This window comes from Heterodontus francisci, chromosome 6 (assembly GCF_036365525.1).
Source record: "Heterodontus francisci isolate sHetFra1 chromosome 6, sHetFra1.hap1, whole genome shotgun sequence".
NCBI lineage: Eukaryota > Metazoa > Chordata > Chondrichthyes > Heterodontiformes > Heterodontidae > Heterodontus > Heterodontus francisci.
The window spans coordinates 36,341,845-36,361,313 of record NC_090376.1 but is presented as its reverse complement, the minus strand read 5'-3'; the positions used below and the strand labels follow the sequence as shown (position 1 = coordinate 36,361,313).

Sequence of the window (19,469 nt, the reverse complement as noted above, 5' to 3'; positions counted from 1 at the left end):
ACTTGAGATACCTTTCAAGAGTCATTGATCCCATTAGGATCAATTATTTCATAGAATTCACTTTGGTCTCTTACTGTGGATACTGTTAAACCTTTCTATTTTCCATTAGGTGCAAATTTAGATTCATATTTATACTTTCCTCATACTATTCATGCTTGGTATTAAATCCTTTAATAATTTTCAATATGTGATGTAAGTGTTAATACCAAAGAAGCTGCTAGCACTGTACGAGACCTACACATGATTTGTCACGTTTTCACTAAATTAACCATGACGTGCATGAATATTCTTTGCAGCATGTCAACTATGCACATTCGTTTTCATTAGTTAATCAGACAGAGAATTCTTCATAATGTTGCAAATTATTACTCTTTAAATACAAATAATATTGTTTAAATAAAACCAGATAGTTCAACCAGGATTATTTATATGATGCAAAAGTGCTATTTTATCTTTCAAACTGTAAAACGAAAGGAAGTGCATAGTTACAAAATGTAAGACTGCAGACATTAAGGCGGTAATTTTAACACCGCACCCACCCCAGTTAAAAATGGGAAGCCCAACCCCAAGCTTCTCACTTCTGGTTCTAACAAAGATGAGTCGGTAGGGGGGTGAGGGGAGTACGGATGAGGAATGCAGGTAACAAACCCACTCTAAGGAGGTAGGTTGGTCGCCAAAATATTTAAAGGAGGCTGTGTGCCTCCATTTTTACTCCGTTTTATTTTTAGTGCCTGCAGGCTGTGATTCCCAGGCCTTGGAAATCCCAGCAGATGAAAGGAGGGGAGAAGGGCTGGATCCATGAGATAAGTGCCTTTATTGCACTCTTTGTGGGCCAGGTGGAGCAGGAGTGCTTCCCACAGCCCACAAAAGCTTACCTTTCAAACACCCTGCAATTATCATCTGACATGTCCCCACCTCAATATTGAAGTATTGTACACAGTTTTGATTTCCTTGTCTCAGGATGTATATACCTGCCATAGAGGGAGTGCAACGGAGGTTAATCCCTAGAATGGCGGGATTGTCTTATGAGGAGAGATTGAGGAAACTGGGCCTCTATTCTCTAGAGTTTCGAAGAATGAGAGGTGATCTCATTGAAAGTTACAAAATTCTTACAGGGGGGTGACAGGGTGGATGTCGATAGGATGTTTCACCTGGCTGGTGAGTCTAGAACATAGAGACATTGTCTCAGAATAAGGGATAGGCCATTTAAGACTGAGATGAGGAGGAATTTCTTCACTCAGACGGTGGTGAATCTTTGGAATTCTCTACCCCAGGGGGCTGTGGAAGCTCAATCATTGAGCACATTCAAGACTGAAATTGATAGATATCCCGATACTAATGTCATCAAGGGATATGGGGATAGCGTGGGAAAGTGGTGTTGAGGTAGATGATCAGCCATGATCTAATTGAATGGCAGAGCAGGCTCGATGGGCTGAATGGCCTACTCCTGCTCCTGTGTTCCTTCCCAATATTCAACAGCTCCCACAATGCCTTACTTCCCCTGCAATGGTCGATTACCCTCACCCCCCCTACATTGTCCAGTTCCCCTCACTCCCCATGTTGTCCAATTTCCCCTCACCCTCTTTAATGTCCCACTCACTCCCCCCACCTCCCCCGATGCTCTACTTCCTGCCCCTATAGCCCCTCCCCCCATGATGTCAGACTTACCTATCTGACATGCACTCTCCGGTTGTTCTACAGCTCAACAACCAGCCAGTCTGGCTTCCTGATGGGTGGGAAACCCACCCAGGTCCTGCAGTTAAATTCAGCAGGGCCTGTGGAAAACCCATAATGCCAGGCTTTCTGCCCAAGAATCCTGTTGCCGCTCTTTTCCTTGTTAATTGGCCCGAAGTCTCTTGCCTCAGAAAGAACATACTTTGTCTTAAGCAAGACAAACCTAAAGTATTGCACATCTGAGACACCTTATTGTCAAGTATTGATAAGCTATTTCAGAGCAGTATTAAGTGAAATGGTGCTGTGAGGATGACTTTCAGAATTTAAAAAAACCCAACACACTTATATTTTTTGTGACATTTATAATTTATGCTTTAACTGATTTACAGTAATTAAACTGTATGTACAGAAACAGGCTATACAAGGATTACATTAACAATAACGTTCAGGTCATTGTCCATAGATACCAGAAAAATGACAAATTTTTCTTCCAGATTTGATCGTTGTCTTAAATTTTTATAGCTCTATTGTGAAAATGTCTTTGTTTTCTTTACAATTGTTTTAAAATTAGCATAGTTTTGTTTAATAGTATGGGAAAATAAAACATTTATTATTTCATTATAGGAATGATGTAAATGAGTCCGTATCCTGCTGGATCTTTATTGTGGAGTATTGACATTTATTGGTCTCTGGTAATTGTATAATGAATTTTATATGAACCACATTGACTAAGAGAAAAAGCAGTACACTAACATGTTTCTTTTGGTATCACAAATTACAGTAATCAGAGTTTAGCAGGCAAAGCATCAGGCACTTAAAGTTCAGACTATTATTACCTTACATAAATTGATAAAGCGTGATTTTGCAATTGGAAAACAATGCAAATCCTAAAGAGATAGTTCACTTGTTTAGGTGGTTAACTTTATGATTTTTAATGTGCCTCTTAATTCAGAACTAATTATATACTTCAAACATCTTGTGCTGAATGTGTTTCTTGTATCAAGTGCCAAGATGAAAGAAGTCTCTCTTCAGGTTTCATTTTTAAAATATCTGCACATTTCACTAATTGAAGAATAGGATAGTAACCTAATCTTGTATTATTTATCCATGTTTCTGGGCTAGAATTGAAGACTGATTAATTACATTTGATTTCTGGATATTTTATGTTTTTTTCAAAAGCATTAATACTGTTTTATCTCTGTGCCAACCACAGTAAATACTACTCTTACACAGCAGGAATAAATGACAGATGTAGGTGGTTTGTTTGCTTTGAAGTGTCACATAAGGCAATTTAAAATACTATGTTTTTTTGTAATATGGCTTGACAATCTCATGCTTATTTCACAATAGTGTCACTATGCATTGGAGGAAAGGGCAATATAAAAAGCCCAGAATACATACATTTAAAAATCCTTGATATAAAGCACAAAATAGAAGTATCGTTCTAATGTATTTGAAACTGAAAGCTGAAAGAGATTTACTGACTGCTTGCTACTGTATCCAAGGCATATATCCAGGCATTCCTTAACTTTCACTGTTTTTCCTCCAACCACTACATCAGAGAATTCTTTAAGCTTTCCCACCAAGAGAATGTCTTTCTTCCCATGCTATGGGATGAGTGTGATTTCTGTTGGGATTTGCACCTCCTAATTTGCCACATCTGCACCAGGTCATACAGGTTCAGCACTATAGTGCATTTGTTACAGTTAAATACTGTAATGCTGTGAGTTTGTGGTCTCATCTCAGAATTGACCTCTAGTAATAAATCTGTGACTGCAGACGATCAGTTTCATTTATTATCTGGGTGCCTTGAATCAGTGTGGAATGTCTTTTTTCCTCCGTAGCTGACATTAATACACAGCTCTGTCTTCAACATATTTAAGAAACATGATATTGAAGTATACTTGGTAAGACGGATGCTGTTCTGTTAGAAAATATCTTCCCACCTACATTATTCTTTAAATCTGGAGTAGATTTTAGAATTTGCAAGTTGCTATCATTAGTGCAAAATATAAAACTATAGAATGCACTTGCTTACCATTTATGTTGAAATGCTATTCCACCTGGTCCTTTAAAAGTGGGCTGGACTTTATAAGCCTGCCCTCGTGGGCCGCACGCCAAAGAGCCACCACGAACTCAAGTGCAGCGGCTCATTTAAATGGCCGGAGCAGGCTGTTTGCCCCAGTCACCACCCCCCCCCACCCCCCGATCACTTGGAGGGGATGGGCTGTCCATCCCCAGCAATGGCATCAGCAGCCTGTGTGCAGGCGCTGATACCATTTTTAAAGGATTGTCAGCCCTACCGGCTTATTTAAATATTTAAAGAAATATTCAATAAAATTAAATGAATACATTTATTTTGCCCCTCTCCCACCTCCCCAATAACAAATTAATTAGTTTAGTTTAGTTTAGAGATACAGCACTGAAACAGGCCCTTCGGCCCACCGAGTCTGTGCCGACCATCAACCACCCATTTATACTAATCCTACACTAATCCCAGATTCCTACTACATCCCCACCTGGCCCTCTATTTCCCTACCACCTACCTATACTAGGGGCAATTTTATAATGGCCAATTAACCTATCAACCTGCAAGTCTTTGGCATGTGGGAGGAAACCCACACAGACACAGGGAGAACTTGCAAACTCCACACAGGCAGTACCCAGAATCGAACCCGGGTCCCTGGAGCTGTGAGGCTGCGGTGCTAACCACTGCGCCACTGTGCCGCCCTTCTCCCCAAAACACTTTCCTTATCCATCTGACTTCCCACCGCCCCTGCAAAACTGCACAGGTTTAAACTACAACTCTTCCTACAATCCCCTACACCCATGATGTTAATTTGACCCCATTCCCCCCCACCCCTGCACTGATAAACCTATGTCCTCCCCCGTCCCCACCAATGTTTCATCTTGTTTCCCGACGGCGATCTGAAGGCGCGGGAGTGCCGCCTGCCTCTCTGAAGATCATGGCGGGCCCATAAGATCCCAGGTAAGTGCATGTTAATTTATTAATTTTATTAATTTGCATATGTTAATTCAGCTCCCACCACCCAGCGGCGGGGAGGCCACCACGGTGCCTCACCACCGCCGGTAGAATCGGGCCGGGCTGGGCCCTGCTGGAATCGAGGTCCGTGGCAGGCCTCATCCGGGGCCATCTTCAGGCCTCCCCCACCCCCCAGCCATGCATCCCAACGTCGAGGGCTCCTTAAAATCCAGCCCAGTGTGATTTACTTCATTGAATAATATGAAAAAAGTAACTTTTTATAAGCTGACGGTGAGTTAAGAAATTTATGTTATTGGGACACTTTACCAGCAATCTACGATTGATAACCACAGTTAGCAGTTCACAGCTGACTCGATAAACACTGTCTACTGCAAATTTGTTTTCCTGAACAAGTTTTCTGTATACATATGCACATCTCCACTCTTGATTCGGAATTTTTAAATATTGAGTGCATGCATTCTCAAAACATTTTTTAAAGCAATGTTCCTGTTTACAAATTGTTGAGGAGGTTCAATGGCTTCAGATTGCATTGAAATTATACTGCATGCAGTGTCTATTTCAAGCAGTGAGACAGGCTTGCTTTTTATATTGCTGTACTCCAGAGTCAAATTGAGGCCTGACTCCAGTTATACTATCAATTTTCTGCAATGGCAAAGTAACTACCTTGAATCCATAACAACTTTTAAAAGAGGCATTATTTTTACACAAACAGCAATAAAAATACATTTAACATGTTTGGAGTAAAACATTATTAAACATGTTAATATCAGATGTTGTAAAATATCAATGTAGTATAGATTTACACTTCAAAGGGAAAACTAGTTTTCTGTGACCAGTTTTCCAATTTAAGCTGCTTGAAAATTTCAGGATTTCTATTTGACTGAATCTGATAGTTTTTCAATTTGATGCCCTGGTATAAAACTGGTGCTGTAGATTGACTGCCACTTATCAAGAGCAGCTGATTTTCATTTCTATTGATTCTTCAATAGAATTGAAAATCAAGCTGTTTCTATAAAGGCCAACTAATCCACAATGTCAGTTTTCTTTTGGGCAGCAAGTTGAAAATCTAACCCAATATATTTATATTTTGTTTTTATTGTGCTAAGTAAGGAAAACTACTATTCTTAGATTAAAGGTAAATCAGCAAGTGTATATGAAAGGCACAATTCAACACTCATCAGACCCCTTTCCTATCCTGAGTGGCGTGAAACAGGGCTGTGTTCTCGCACCCACACTTTTTGGGATTTTTTTCTCCCTGCTGCTCTTACATGCGTTCAAGTCTTCAGAAGAAGGAATTTTCCTCCACACAAGATTAGGGGGCAGGTTGTTCAACCTTGCCCATCTCAGAGCGAAGTCCAAAGTACGGAAAGTCCTCATCAGGGAACTCCTCTTTGCTGACGATGCTGCTTTAACATCTCACACTGAAGAGTGTCTGCAGAGTCTCATCGACAGGTTTGCAGCTGCCTGCAATGAATTTGGCCTAACCATCAGCCTCAAGAAAACGAACATCATGGGACAGGACGTCAGAAATGCTCCATCCATCAATATTGGCGACATGCTCTGGAAGTGGTTCAAGAGTTCACCTACCTAGGCTCAACTATCACCAGTAACCTGTCCCTAGATGCAGAAATCAACAAGCGCATGGGAAAGGCTTCCACTGCTATGTCCAGACTGGCCAAGAGAGTGTGGGAAAATGGCACACTGACACAGAACACAAAAGTCCAAGTGTATCAAGCCTGTGTCCTCAGTATCTTGCTGTATGGCAGCGAGGCCTGGACAACGTATGTCAGCCAAGAGAGACGTCTCAATTCATTCCATCTTCGCTGCCTCCGGAGAATACTTGGCATCAGGTGGCAGGACCGTATCTCCAACACAGAAGTCCTCAAGACGGCCAACATCCCCAGCTTATACGCAATACTGAGTCAGCGGCGCTTGAGATGGCTTGGCCATGTGAGCCGCAGGAAGATGGCAGGATCCCCAAAGACACATTGTACAGCGAGCTCGCCACTGGTATCAGACCCACCGGCCGTCCATGTCTCCGCTTTAAAGACGTCTGCAAACGCGACATGAAGTCCTGTGACATTGATCACAAGTCGTGGGAGTCAGTTGCCAGCGTTCGCCAGAGCTGGCAGGCAACCATAAAGGCGGGGCTAAAGTGTGGCGAGTCGAAGAGACTTAGCAGTTGGCAGGAAAAAAGACAGAAGCACAAGGGGAGAGCCAACTGTGTAACAGCCCCGACAAACAAATTTTTCTGCAGCACCTGTGGAAGAGCCTGTCACTCTAGAATTGGCCTTTATAGCCACTGCAGGCGCTGCTCCACACACCACTGACCACCTCCAGGCGCTTACCCATTGTCTCTCGAGATAATGAGGCCAAAGAAGAAGAATAATATGATCAAATTTTAAAAAGTTCAAACAGTTCTGTTATTTATAGTTGGCAATTTCCAGGCCAGAAGTGGTGTAAAAGACTTCTAGTTTTCTTCTTTGAGCTGGATATTGGCACTAAAATTTCCAAAAATAAGGAATAGGAGAGCATATTGCAATCGTCCAACAGGTTCGAGGTTCTTGCAGCTTGTATGGACGAGAGCAGAGGCTGCAGGGTGGATGAGCAAACTGATCATGGCACAGTGGTGCAGGGAGCCATTCAAGTGGGGAAAGTAGATAGAAATGCAGTGATAATAGGGGACAGGGGGATAGACACAGTTCTCTGCAACTGAGAGCGTGAGTCCGGAAGGCTGTTTTGCCTGCCTGGTGCCAGGGTTCAGGACATCTGCTTGGAGCTGGAGAGGTACTTGCAGTGGGAGGGGGAGGATCCAGTTGTCGTGATCCATGTGGGTACCAACAACATTGATAGGACTAAGAAAGAGGTTCTGCTTAGGGATTATGAGCGGCTAGGGGCTAAATTATAAAGCAGAACCACAAAGGTAATAATTTCTGGATTACTACCTGAGCCACAAGTGAATTGACAGACAGTAAATAAGATTAGAGAGTTGAATGAGTGGCTCAAAGATTGGTGCGGGAGTAATGAGTTTCGATTCATGGGACAGTGGCCCCAGTACTGGAAAAAATGTGAACTGTACCATTGTGACCGTCTTCACCTGAACCACGCTGAGACCAGTGTTCTGGCAAGTCGTATAATTAGGGCGGTAGAGAAGGCTTTAAACCAAATAGTGGGGGGAGGGATCACGTGAGGCGAGATGTGGTAACTTAAAGAGAAAAGACAAGGCAATAGAGCAGGGTCGTCGTCGGCTGTCACTTTATTCGAGAGTGGCATCTACTCAAGGTCACTAGTTTCTGCCGTGGGTCTTCAGGTGACTGACAGGCCGATTTTCGACCCACAGACCTTTGGGTACATGAGGCAGGATGTCCCACGAGGTAGTGAGATTTGGAGAGCAGAATTTGCGTCCTTTTCTTTCCTTCTCTGCTGCTGCTCTGCTTCATCATTAAGGTGTTTGGACTCAAAGCATGATGCAGCTTGATAGACAAGTTGTCGCCATTTTGAACGATTGGTAGCTCCTCCCAGTCATCAGTGTCAATGCTGCCGTGCTTTAAAGAGAGCTTCAAAGTGAGTTGATTGAGTGTATTTGGGACAATTTCTTCAAGCAGTACGTTCTAGTGTCAACCAGGGAGCAGGCTATTTTAGATCTGGTGATGTGCAATGAGACAGGATTAATTAACGACCTCATAGTAAAGGAGCCTCCAGGCAACAGTGATCATAACATGATAGAATTTCACATTCAGTTTGAGGGTGAGAAGTGTGGGTCTAAGACTAGTATCCTAAACTTTAATAAAGACAAATACAAGGGTATGAGGACAGAGTTGGCTAAAGTGAACTGGGAAAATAAATTAAAAAGTAGGACAGTAGAGAAGCAGGGGCAGACATTTAAGGAGATAGTTCATAACTCTCAGCAAAGATATATTCCATTGAGAAAGAAAGACTCTGAGAAGGATGTACCATCCATGGCTAACTAAGGAAGTTAAGGATAAAATCAAATTGAAAGAAAAAGTGTACAATACTTTGAAGATTAGTGGGAGATGAAAAGATTGGACATATTTTAGAAACCAAAGAATGACTAAAAAAAGGAAGAAATTAGAGTTTGAGAGAAAGCTAGCTCGAAATATAAAAACAAATAGTAAGAGTTTTTACAAGTATTTAAAATGAAAAAGAGTAACTAAAGTGAACATTGGTCCCTTAGAGGGTGAGACTGGGGAATTAATACTGAGAAACAAGGAAATGATGAAAACGTTGAACAGGTATTTTGTGTCTGTTTTCACTGTAAAAGGCATAAAAAAACATCCCATGAATACCTGAAAACCAAGAGATAAAAGGGAGGGAGGAACTTAAAACAAAATCACAATCACTAAGGAAAAGGTACTGGGAAGACTATTAGAACTAAAGGCTTACAAGTCCCCTAGACCTGATGGCTTGCGTCCTAGGGTCTTAAAAGAAGTGGCTGCAGAGTTAGCAGATGCATTGGTTGTGATCTTCCAAAATTCCCTAGATTCTGGAAAGGTCCCAGTGGATTGGAAAATTGCAAATGTAACACGTCTAGTCAAGAAAGCAGGAAACTATAGACCAGTTAGCCTAACATCTGTCATAAGAAAAATGCTAGAATCCATTATTAAGGAGGTAACAGCAGGACATTTAGAAAATCATAATACAATCAGGCAGAGCCAACATGGTTTTGTGATAGGGAAATCATGTTTGACTAATTTATTAGACTTCTTTGAGGAAGTAACAAGCAAAGGGGAACCTGTAGATGTAGTGTAGTTGAATTTCCAAAAGGCAGTTGATAAGGTGCCACATCAAACGTTACTACACAAAATAAGAGCTCATGGCATTGGGGGTAACATATTAGCATGGCTAGAGGATTGGTTAGCTAACAGGAAGCAGAGAGTAGGGATAAATGGGGCATTTTCGGGTTGGCAAGCCATTAATGGTGGAGTGCCACAGGGATCAGTGCTGGGCCCTCAACTATTGACAATATATATATCAATGACTTGGAAGAAAGGACCAAATGTATGGTAGCTAAATTTGCTGATGACACAAAGAAAGGTAGGAAACGAAGTTGTCAACAGGACAAAAGAGTCAACAAAGAGATTTAGATAGGTTTAGTGAGTGGGCAAAAATTTGGCAGATGGAATATAATGTGGAAAATTGTGTACATGTCCACTTTGGCAGGAAGAACAGAAAAGCATTATATTTGAATGGAGAGAGACTGCAGAACTCTATGGTACAGAGGGATGTGGGTGTCCTGGTAAATAATCACAAAAAGTTAATATGCAGGTACAGCAAGTGATTAGGAAGACAAATGGAATGTTGTTGTAAGGGGAATCAAGTGTAAAAGTACACTAGTGTTACAGCTGTACAGGGCCTTAGTTAGACCACATCCTGGAGTACTGTGTACAGTTTTGGTCTCCTTACTTAAAAAAGGATATAATTTCATTAGAAGCAGTTCAGAAGATTCACTCAACTGATTCCTGGGATGAAGGGGTTCTCTTATGAGGAAAGGTTGATCAGGTTGGGCCTATACCCATTGGAGTTTAGAAGAATGAAAGATGATCTTATTGAAATATCTACGATCCCAAGGGGACTTGACAGGGTGGATGCTAAGAGGATGTTTCCCCTTGTGGGGGAGTCTAGAACTAGGACACAATTTAAAAATTAGGCGTCTCACATTTAAGGCTGAGATGATGATAATCATTTTCTCTCAGAGGGTTGTTAGTCACAGAGAGCAGTGAAAACTGGGTCATTGAATATATTCAAGGCTGAGTTAGATAGAGATTTGATCGACAAGGGAGTCAAGGGTATGGGCATAGACAGGAAAGTGGAGTTGAGGGCACAATCAGATCAGCCATGATCTTATCGAATGATGGAGCAGGGTCGAGGGGACAAATGGCCTATTCCTGCTCCTAATTCTTGTGTTGTTGTACATCTCAAGAGCAAGTCTTGTCTATGAAAAAAAAACTATGGAAACAATGAACTTAAATTTTCCTCCGTAATGTTCCAACATCTGTTGGCAAAATAACAGCTAATTAAAGGAGCGTGCCATTAGTCGAATGTAAAGAATACAGCAATTTGAGCCAAGGAACAGATACGTCATGAATTGCAAATTGCTATAATTTCTGGACAATTTGTATTGCTCTACTGTTAGCCAAGCAAAAACGGGAGCTCACTGTCAGCCTCACAGAGTGTCAAGAAGTTTCTGCATTTGCGCTGTAAATATGAAGTAAACTCATCACAGAATGTTAGGGCCGATATTTCATGATGTAAGGATCTTTTTAATGAAATTTATGTTCCTGTAGTGCTTCTGAACCTTGGAAATCCAGAAAGGGAATAATTGAAACAGTGGAGCATCACTCCTTTAAGTCATAAATTGTGCCTGGAGGTTTTGTAAATTACAATTTTAAATTTAAATATTTTTCTTTTCTGTCTCTCTTAATCCACGCTTTCTTTCCCTCTCAATTTCTCTATCTGTATCTTACTTGACTCTTGATTCACCCTGTTTTCATCTCCATTGTTCACTCTGTTTCTTTCACTATTCTTAAGTTTGATTGGTTTAGGAGATAGATGATTCACCCCATCCAGAGATTCCAAATTGCCAGTTGACTTCGCAGTTACCAACTCAAAATCTATCAATTTGCAGAGCAAAATTAATTGGAGCTGAAGGTTGAGGGGAAAATATCCAACTCCTGGCATTCGCCTTGCTCCAGTAATTCTGGGTCAATATATATTAGTTCATTTATCTGTATTTTCCTCCCACATTTTCCCATTGTAATCTGTGCAAATCTCTGTCAGAATATCCAGATCATTTCCTTGTCATTTTCACTTCTAAGTCATTTATTGTAACATTTTATCTTTTTGATGTTTACTGTATTGCTTTACTGGAACAACACCTGTGAAGTTGCATGCTAATTTGACATAGTCATAGAATGATAGAGTCATAGAGTTATACAGCACAGAAACAGGCACTTCAGCCCATCTTGTCCGTGCCGGCCATCAAGCACCTCACTATTCTAATCCCATTTTCCAGCACTTGACCCGTAGCCTTGTATGCTATGGCATTTCAAGTGCTCATCTAAATACTTCTTAAATGTTGTGAGGGTTTTTGCCTCTATCACCTCTTCAGGCAGTGCTTCTAGATTCCAACCACGCTCTGGGTGAAAAAACTTTTCCTCAAATCCCCTCTAAATCTCCTGTCCGTTACCTTAAATCTATGCCCCCGGTTATTGACCCCTCCGCTAAGGGAAAAAGTTTCTTCCTATCTAACCTATCTATGCCCCTCATAATTTTGTATACCTCAATCAGGTTCCCCCTCAGCCTTCTCTGCTCTAAGGAAAACAACTCTAGGCTTTTCAGTCTCTCTTCATAGCTGAAATGCTCCAGCCCAGGCAATATCCTGTTGAAACTCCTCTGCACCGTCTCCAGTGCAATCACATCCTTCCTATAGTGTGGTGCCCAGAACTGTACACAGTACTCCAGCTGTGGCTTAACTAGCATTTTATACAGCTAACTAGCGTTTTATATTTGATGTTGAACAGGGGAAAGGGGAAAATAAGAACTTGTATATGATGGTGCAGAAATGAATTACCATTGCCTTTGGAGTTTCTATCTGGTTCAAGACTGTCAACTCAAAGCTTCTCTCCCTAAACCAACCGGGAACTGCATACATGTCTATTTCACTTATAGTCAGGCAATATTATGCACATAAAATTATCACGAACAGATTGAAAAATCAAATTAGGTTTTGTTTTTAAACTAAGCTGATTTTGCACAGATGTCCACCTATGGCCCAGTTACTGTTAAACTGACTTGACTGTGGGCTTTGAACCTCTTTTGACTGTTCTTATTTGAATCTGAAGTGATACTGCAGTATCACATATTCCATAATCATTTCTTGTTATCAAACCAGGCCAAATAAGAATTTACCTCAGCAATTAAAGATGGATTTATACAGAGGTGAGTAATGGTGCCGGACACTTGAGAAATGTGCTTCACCTTTTCACTTCTATGCTTTAGCACATGCATTTGCAATGAAATTAAAATTAAACTCAAAATATTTAACAGAACACTATCAAGAAAAGGGTCCTTTTATCATGTGCTGAGCTCAAATGCAGGTTATTTTGGACTCTTGACAGATAAACACATAGGTATTTTAAAGATTTTAAATCGTGAATGAGTACAAGTAAAAATAAAAATTTATAACTAAGATGGCTGAGCATTAGGCAAGCTGTTTGGAACCTTGGGTCATGAGAAGGGAGGAGGTAAAAGGGCAGATGTTGCATCTCCTGTGCTTCCATGGAAAGGTTCCATGAGAAGGGGAGAGGCTGTTAGTAACATAAGAGCAGTAGTAGACCATATGACCCCTCGAGCCTGCTCCGCCATTCAATATGCTCATGGCTGATCTTCTGCTTCAACTCCATTTTCCTGCCCACTCCCCATACCCCATGTTGGATGTGATTGAGGAGTGGACCAGGGTGTCACAAAGGGAACCGTGCCTTCAGAATGCTGAAAGGTGTAGTGGAAGATATGTTTGGTGATGACATCACATTGAAGGTGGCAGAAACGGCATTGGGGTGGAAGATGAGGACCAGGGGAACCCTATCGGTTCTGGGTGGGAGGGGAAGGGGTGAGAGCAGAAGTGCATGAAGTGGAACGGAAACAGGAGAGGACTCTGTCAACCACAGTGGAGGGGGAGGTCCTTAGTTGTGGAAAAAGGAAGAGATATTGAATGTGCTAGTATGGAAGGTTACATAGTCAGAACAGATGCGATGGAGATGGAGAAACTTGGAGAATCAAATAGAGTCCTTATGGGAAACCGGGTATGAGGAGGTGTCATCAAGGTAGCTATGGGAGTCAGTGAGTTTATAGTGAGTATTGGTGGATAACCTATCCTGAGAAATGGAGACAGAAAAGCACAGGCACAGCGAGCCAAATGACAGCCATGAAATAGCTTATTTGGGCTTCCAGAGACCTTCAAAATCTCAAGGAATATTAATTAATCTAAGATCCATAAGAATCCCTGGATCAGATTTGGGAATAGATTAGAAATTGGATAAAAATAAAGGAAATAATAATCATGTGAGGTAGAGATTGACTTTCGTGTGGAGCATGTATTGGGCAGGCGGTGGCTGGGGCGGCCAATCTGCCCACTCAATGGCATCAGTGGAAGACCCAATCAATTTTCATAGTCAGGCCTCATTTGTACTGACTAGGTGAGCTACCAGACTAATTATGCTGCTTGTGTGCAGCATGCCATTTGGGAGGGTGGAATGAGTGCCACACCTGCTTCCAGCTTTTCCAGACTGCAGTTTAAGATCGCTTCAAATACTCCTAGAATTGGCCATGTCTAAACCTGTACTATCCATGGTTTTTTTTGGCAGGTTGTGGAAGTGGCAACCTATTTGCCTGCATTACTGAGGCCTCTGCCTTTTTCCAGTGAGAGCATTGCCATCTAAATCAAGATCCTCCTGAAAATCAGAATGGTCAGACTTTCAACAATAAATCATCAGTTTTTTTGACATCTTCATTCCACTATCACCCTTCCTAGGCATAAATAGAACAGTAGCAAAATTAAAATCGACCTTATAGTGTCAGATTGGGGAGATGCTGAGTGGAGTACCATAGGATTCTGTGCTGTGACTCTTGTTTCTTCTCTATATAATCACAATTCTGAAACTAGTTGTAAGCCTGTTACCTTTGTAGATTATACTAAAATAAGGAGTGCATTAGGGACAGAGGATTCAGCTCAGATTTAGAAGAAAAATTTATGCATGTTATGCAATTTGGCAAATTAAATTTATTACTGACAAAAAAGACTTGCATTTATATAGCTCCTTTCACGACCTCAGGATGTCACAAAGCTCTTTAAAACCAGTGAAGTACTTTAGACACTTCTTAATGTCGGAAATGTGGTAGCCAATTTTCACACATTTGTAGGGGAGACAGTGGCATAATGGTAATGTCATTGGACTGGTAATCCAGAGGCCTAGGCTAATGCCCTGAGTGTTCAAATCCCACCACGGCAGCTGGTGGAATTTAAATTCAATTAATTAATAAATTCAATTAATTAAAAAAAAACCTGGAATTTAAAGCTAGTCTCAGTAATGGTGCCATAAACTATAATTGATTGTCCTAAAAATCCATCTGGTTCACTAATGTCCTTCAGGGAAGGAAATCTGCTGTCCCTAGATGTGACTCCAGACCCACAACAATGTGGTTGACTCTTAACTGCCCTCTGAAATGGTCTAACAAGCCACTCAGTTCAAGGGCAATTAGGGATGGGTAACAAATGTTGGCCTGCCAGTGACACATCCCATGAAAGAAAAAAAAAACACAGCAAGTTCCAATAAGAAGCAATGCGAAAATGACTAAATAATCTGTTTTAGTGATGTTAACTGAGAGATAAATATTGGCCAGGAGATAACTTCCCTGCTCTTCTTCAAAATAGTGCCATGGACTTTTTATGTCCACCTGAGAGTGCTGAAAGGGCCTTAGTTTAATGTCTCATCCAAAAGATGGCTGTGCCAACATTCCTTCAGTACTACACTGGAATGTCAGCCTAGATTTTGTGCTCAAGACCCTGGAGTGGGAATTGCATGCACAACCTTCTCACTCAGTTGAGAGTGCTACCAACTCATAGTCATAGAGTCAGTTACAGCACAATAGGAGGCCATTTGGCCCATCGAGACCATGCCAGATCTCTAGAGCAATCCAGTCAGCCCTGTTCCCTGGCTCTATCCCGTAGCCCTGAAAGTTTATTTCCCTCAAGTGCATATCCAATTTCCTTTTGAAATCATTGATCATATCCACTTCCACCATCCTTGTAGGCAGCAAGTTCCAGGTCATTATCACTTGCTGCGTAAAAAAGTTGTTCTTCACATCCCTCCTGCATTTTTGCCCAAACCTTAAATTTGTCTCCCCTAGTCCTTGTACCATCAGCTAATGAGAACAGCTTTTCTTTGTCTACCTTATCTAAATCTGTCGTAATCTTGTACACCTCTATTAGCTCTCCCCTTAATATTCTTTGCTCCAAGGAGAACTAACCTTGTTGCTAAAATCCCTCGTTGCTGGAACCATTCTGATAAATCTCCTCTGCACCCTCTCAAGGTCCCTCAAATCCTTCCTAAAGTGTGATGACCAGAACAGGACACAATACTGTAATATTGTGGCCTAATTAGAGCTTTATAAAGGTTCAGCAAAGGGCAGGAAAGTGGAATTGAAGCCCAAGATCAGCCATGATCGTATTGAATGTGGAGCAGGCTCGATGGGCGATATGGTCTACTTCTGCTCCTATTTCTTTTGTTCCCTGCTTATGTACTCAATACCTCGATTTATGAAGCCCAAGATCCCATATGCTTTGCTAACTCTCAATATGGCCTGCCACCTTCAAAAATCTATCACTCCACCTCACTCCACCACCCCTCCCACCCTGAAAATTTTATTCCTCCCTCCTTCCCACTGGGTTTTCGCCTCAGAACTCCATACAGTTCCGAAGGCGCATGAGGTGCGTTCGGCAGCTGTAAAACCGGCGTGGCACGGCCGCCGCCTGCAGGTGAGTTAATTTACATCTTATTATTGTTAATTTAAATATTTAGATGAACCCCCAGGTTCCCTGTACACTCTTTAGAACTGTATCATTAAGTCTATATTGCCTCTCCCTATTTCTTCTGCCAAAATGCATCACCTCACACTTCTCTATTATATTCTATCTACCACTTGTCTGCCCATCCAGCCTATCTATGTCCTGTTGCAGTCGATTGGTATCATTCTCACTGTTTGTCACACCTCCAAGTTTGGTATCATTGGCAAATTTTGAAATTTTATTCTGTATTCCAATATCCAAGTCATTTATATATGTCAAAAAAACAGTGGTCCCAGCACTGAACCTTGGGGAACACTGCTGTCTACCATCGTCCAGTCTGAAAAACATTTACCACGACTCGCTGTTTTTCATCCTTAAGCCAATATTTTATCCAAGTGACGCTGGCCCTCCTATTCCATAAGTCTCAATTTTGTTAAGCAGGCTTTTGTGTGGTAAGTTGTCAAATACTTCCTTAAAATCCAAAAAGACAACATCCACCGCATTCCCTTCATCAACCTTCTCTCTTACTTCATCAAAAACTTCAATTAGATTAGCAAAACACGATCTTCCTTTTACAAATCCTGCTGGCTCTCCTTAAATAACTCAAACCTCTCCAGGTGCTTGTTAATTTTTTTATCTGATTATTGCTTCTAAAACCTTACCCACAACTGATGTTAAACAGACCAGCTTGTAGTTCCTAGGAACGCCTGTATACCTGTTCTTGAACAAGGATGTCACTTTTGCCATTCTTCAATTCTCTGGAACCTCACCCGTATCTAGGGAAGATTGGAAGATTATGGCATGCACCCCTGCACCCCCACTTCCATTAGCAACTTTGGATGCAAGCCATCCAGACCAGGCAACATCCTGGGCTGGATTTTATTAGTGCACCGCGTTCCATGGTGACACGCTTTGAACTCGGCAGCCTTCCGATATGGAGGTGCCGCTGCCGGGTCCCTGTGATATTACGCGCGGGGGCTCATTTAAATAGAGAGGGGCAGAGCGGCCGCCCCCGATGATGTAGAGGGGGCGGCCACCGCGCTCCCGGCAACGGCATCTGGTGCCACCGTGCAAGCGCCGGCGCCATTTTCAAAGGGCTTCAAGCCCTTCACTAGCATTTTAATATTTCAAGGTCCCGGTCTCCGGGAAATAAAAATAAAAGTTTATTTTAACTCTAAATCCTGTCTCCCACCCACCAATGGGTAATTTATATATATATTTCCCTCTTCCCCCCCCCCCCCCCACCATAATAAACTGTTGTTGATATCCCGAACATTCCCCTTTGACCCTCAAACCCTTCCCACCATCCCCACAGCCAATAAAAATTGTTTTCCTCACTCCACCACCCCTCCCACCCTGAAAATGTTATTCCTCCCTCCTTCCCACTAGGTTTTCGCCTCAGAACTCCATACAGTTCCGAAGGCGCATGAGGTGCGTTCGGCAGCTGTAAAACCGGCGTGGCACGGCCGCCGCCTGCAGGTGAGTTAATTTACATCTTATTATTGTTAATTTAAATATTTAGATGAATGCCCCACTGCCAAGCAGCGGGGGGTGGGAGGGGGGGTGGCCGCACCGAGATCCCCCCTTTGCCGGTAATAAGCGATATGCCCTTCTCAACGTCAGGGGTTGAGGCAGGCCTCTCCCTGCAGAATTTTATGGGCCCGTCCCCTGCTGCGACCCAGGGCGTCGAGGGGCTGATTAAAATCAGGCCCCTCTCTAAGCATTGCCAGCCTTTCCAGTACATCCTACCTAGCAATTTTCACCCCTTTATTACCTCTAGTATCTCCGCCTCTGCTGATATTTTGTCAGCATCGTCTTCCTTAGTATGCACCAATACAAAGTATTCATTAAATATTCTAGGCTTGCCCTGTGCCTCTAGCCATATATCACCCTCCTTGTCCCAAATAGTGTCCAACCCACCTTTTACTACCCACTTACTATTAACATGCCAGTAGATGATTTTTGGGTTATGTTAACTGTCATTTTATTCTCATATTCTCTTATTTTACCTCCTTACTTCCCCTCAACTTATTGTATTTGGCCTGGTTCTTGTTTGAAGAATTCACCTGACATGCATCACATATTCTTTATAGAGTCATAGAGAGATACAGCACTGAAACCTTCGGCCCACCGAGTTTGTGCCAACCATCAACCACCCATTTATACTAATCCTACGTTAATCCCATATTCCCTACCTTCCCTCAATTCTCCTACCACCTACCTACACTGGGGGCAATTTACAATGGCCAATTTACCTATCAACCTGCAAGTCTTTGGTTGTGGGAGGAAATCGTAGCACCCAGCAGAAACCCTGCAGTCACAGACAGAACTTGCAAACTCCGCACAGGCATTACCCAGAACTGAACCCGGGTTGCTGGAGCTGTGAGGCTGCGGTGCTAACCACTGCGCCACTGTGCTGCCCCCTATCTCTCTCTTCATTCAAGGAGCTCTGGCTTTGGTTCCCCTACCTTTCCCTCTTGTTGGAATGTACCTAGTCTGCACCTGAAGCATCTCTTCCTTAAAGATAGCCCATTGTTCTGTTACAGTTTTTCCTGTCAGTCTTTGGTTCCATTTTACTCTGGCTAGATCCCCTCTCATCCCGTGGGGGAACGGCCGCCACGTTCCGCGCCTGCCACCGTTCCCGGCAGCGGCACTACAAAATCCAGCCCCTCACTTGGAATACCATGTGCAATTCTTGGTGCCAAACTTCATAAGGGACATATATGCATTGGAAAGGATACAGAGAAGAGCAGCAAGAATGACACCAAGTGTAAACAGAATGCATTATGAGGAAAGATTAATCAATCTTAAGCTCTACTGTTTAGGGAGTAGAAGGTTAAGTAGAGACCTTATTGTGGTAAATCATGTGTTTATGGGTACAGTCACTGTCAGTCAGATCAGTAAACAGGATGACGATTTAAATTAGCGAAAGCAAATTTAAAAGTGGTCTTGTAAGAAAAAACATCTTTACTCAAAGTATGATCACTGTTTGGAGTGATCTACCAGTTAATGTCGTGCAATCTAAGATATTAAGTGAATTTAGAATGCGATTAGATACCAGACTAATGAGTTGAAATGCAAGAAAGGCAAGTTCAGCAAGCCAAATGGCTTTTTCATGTCTGGGATTTTTTTAACATGGGCCCCGCACTTCAGGAAAAATGTAAGGGTCTTAGAGAGGATACAGTGAAAGTCTACCACATTGTCACC

The 19,469-nt window shown here is 42.2% G+C and overlaps 1 protein-coding gene across 6 annotated transcripts in view; it reads left to right on the top strand.

Moving 5' to 3' along the window:
- nbeaa (neurobeachin a) overlaps positions 1-19,469 on the top strand; it is a 988,762-nt gene that overhangs the window by 703,873 nt on the left and 265,420 nt on the right. The window lies entirely within an intron of this gene.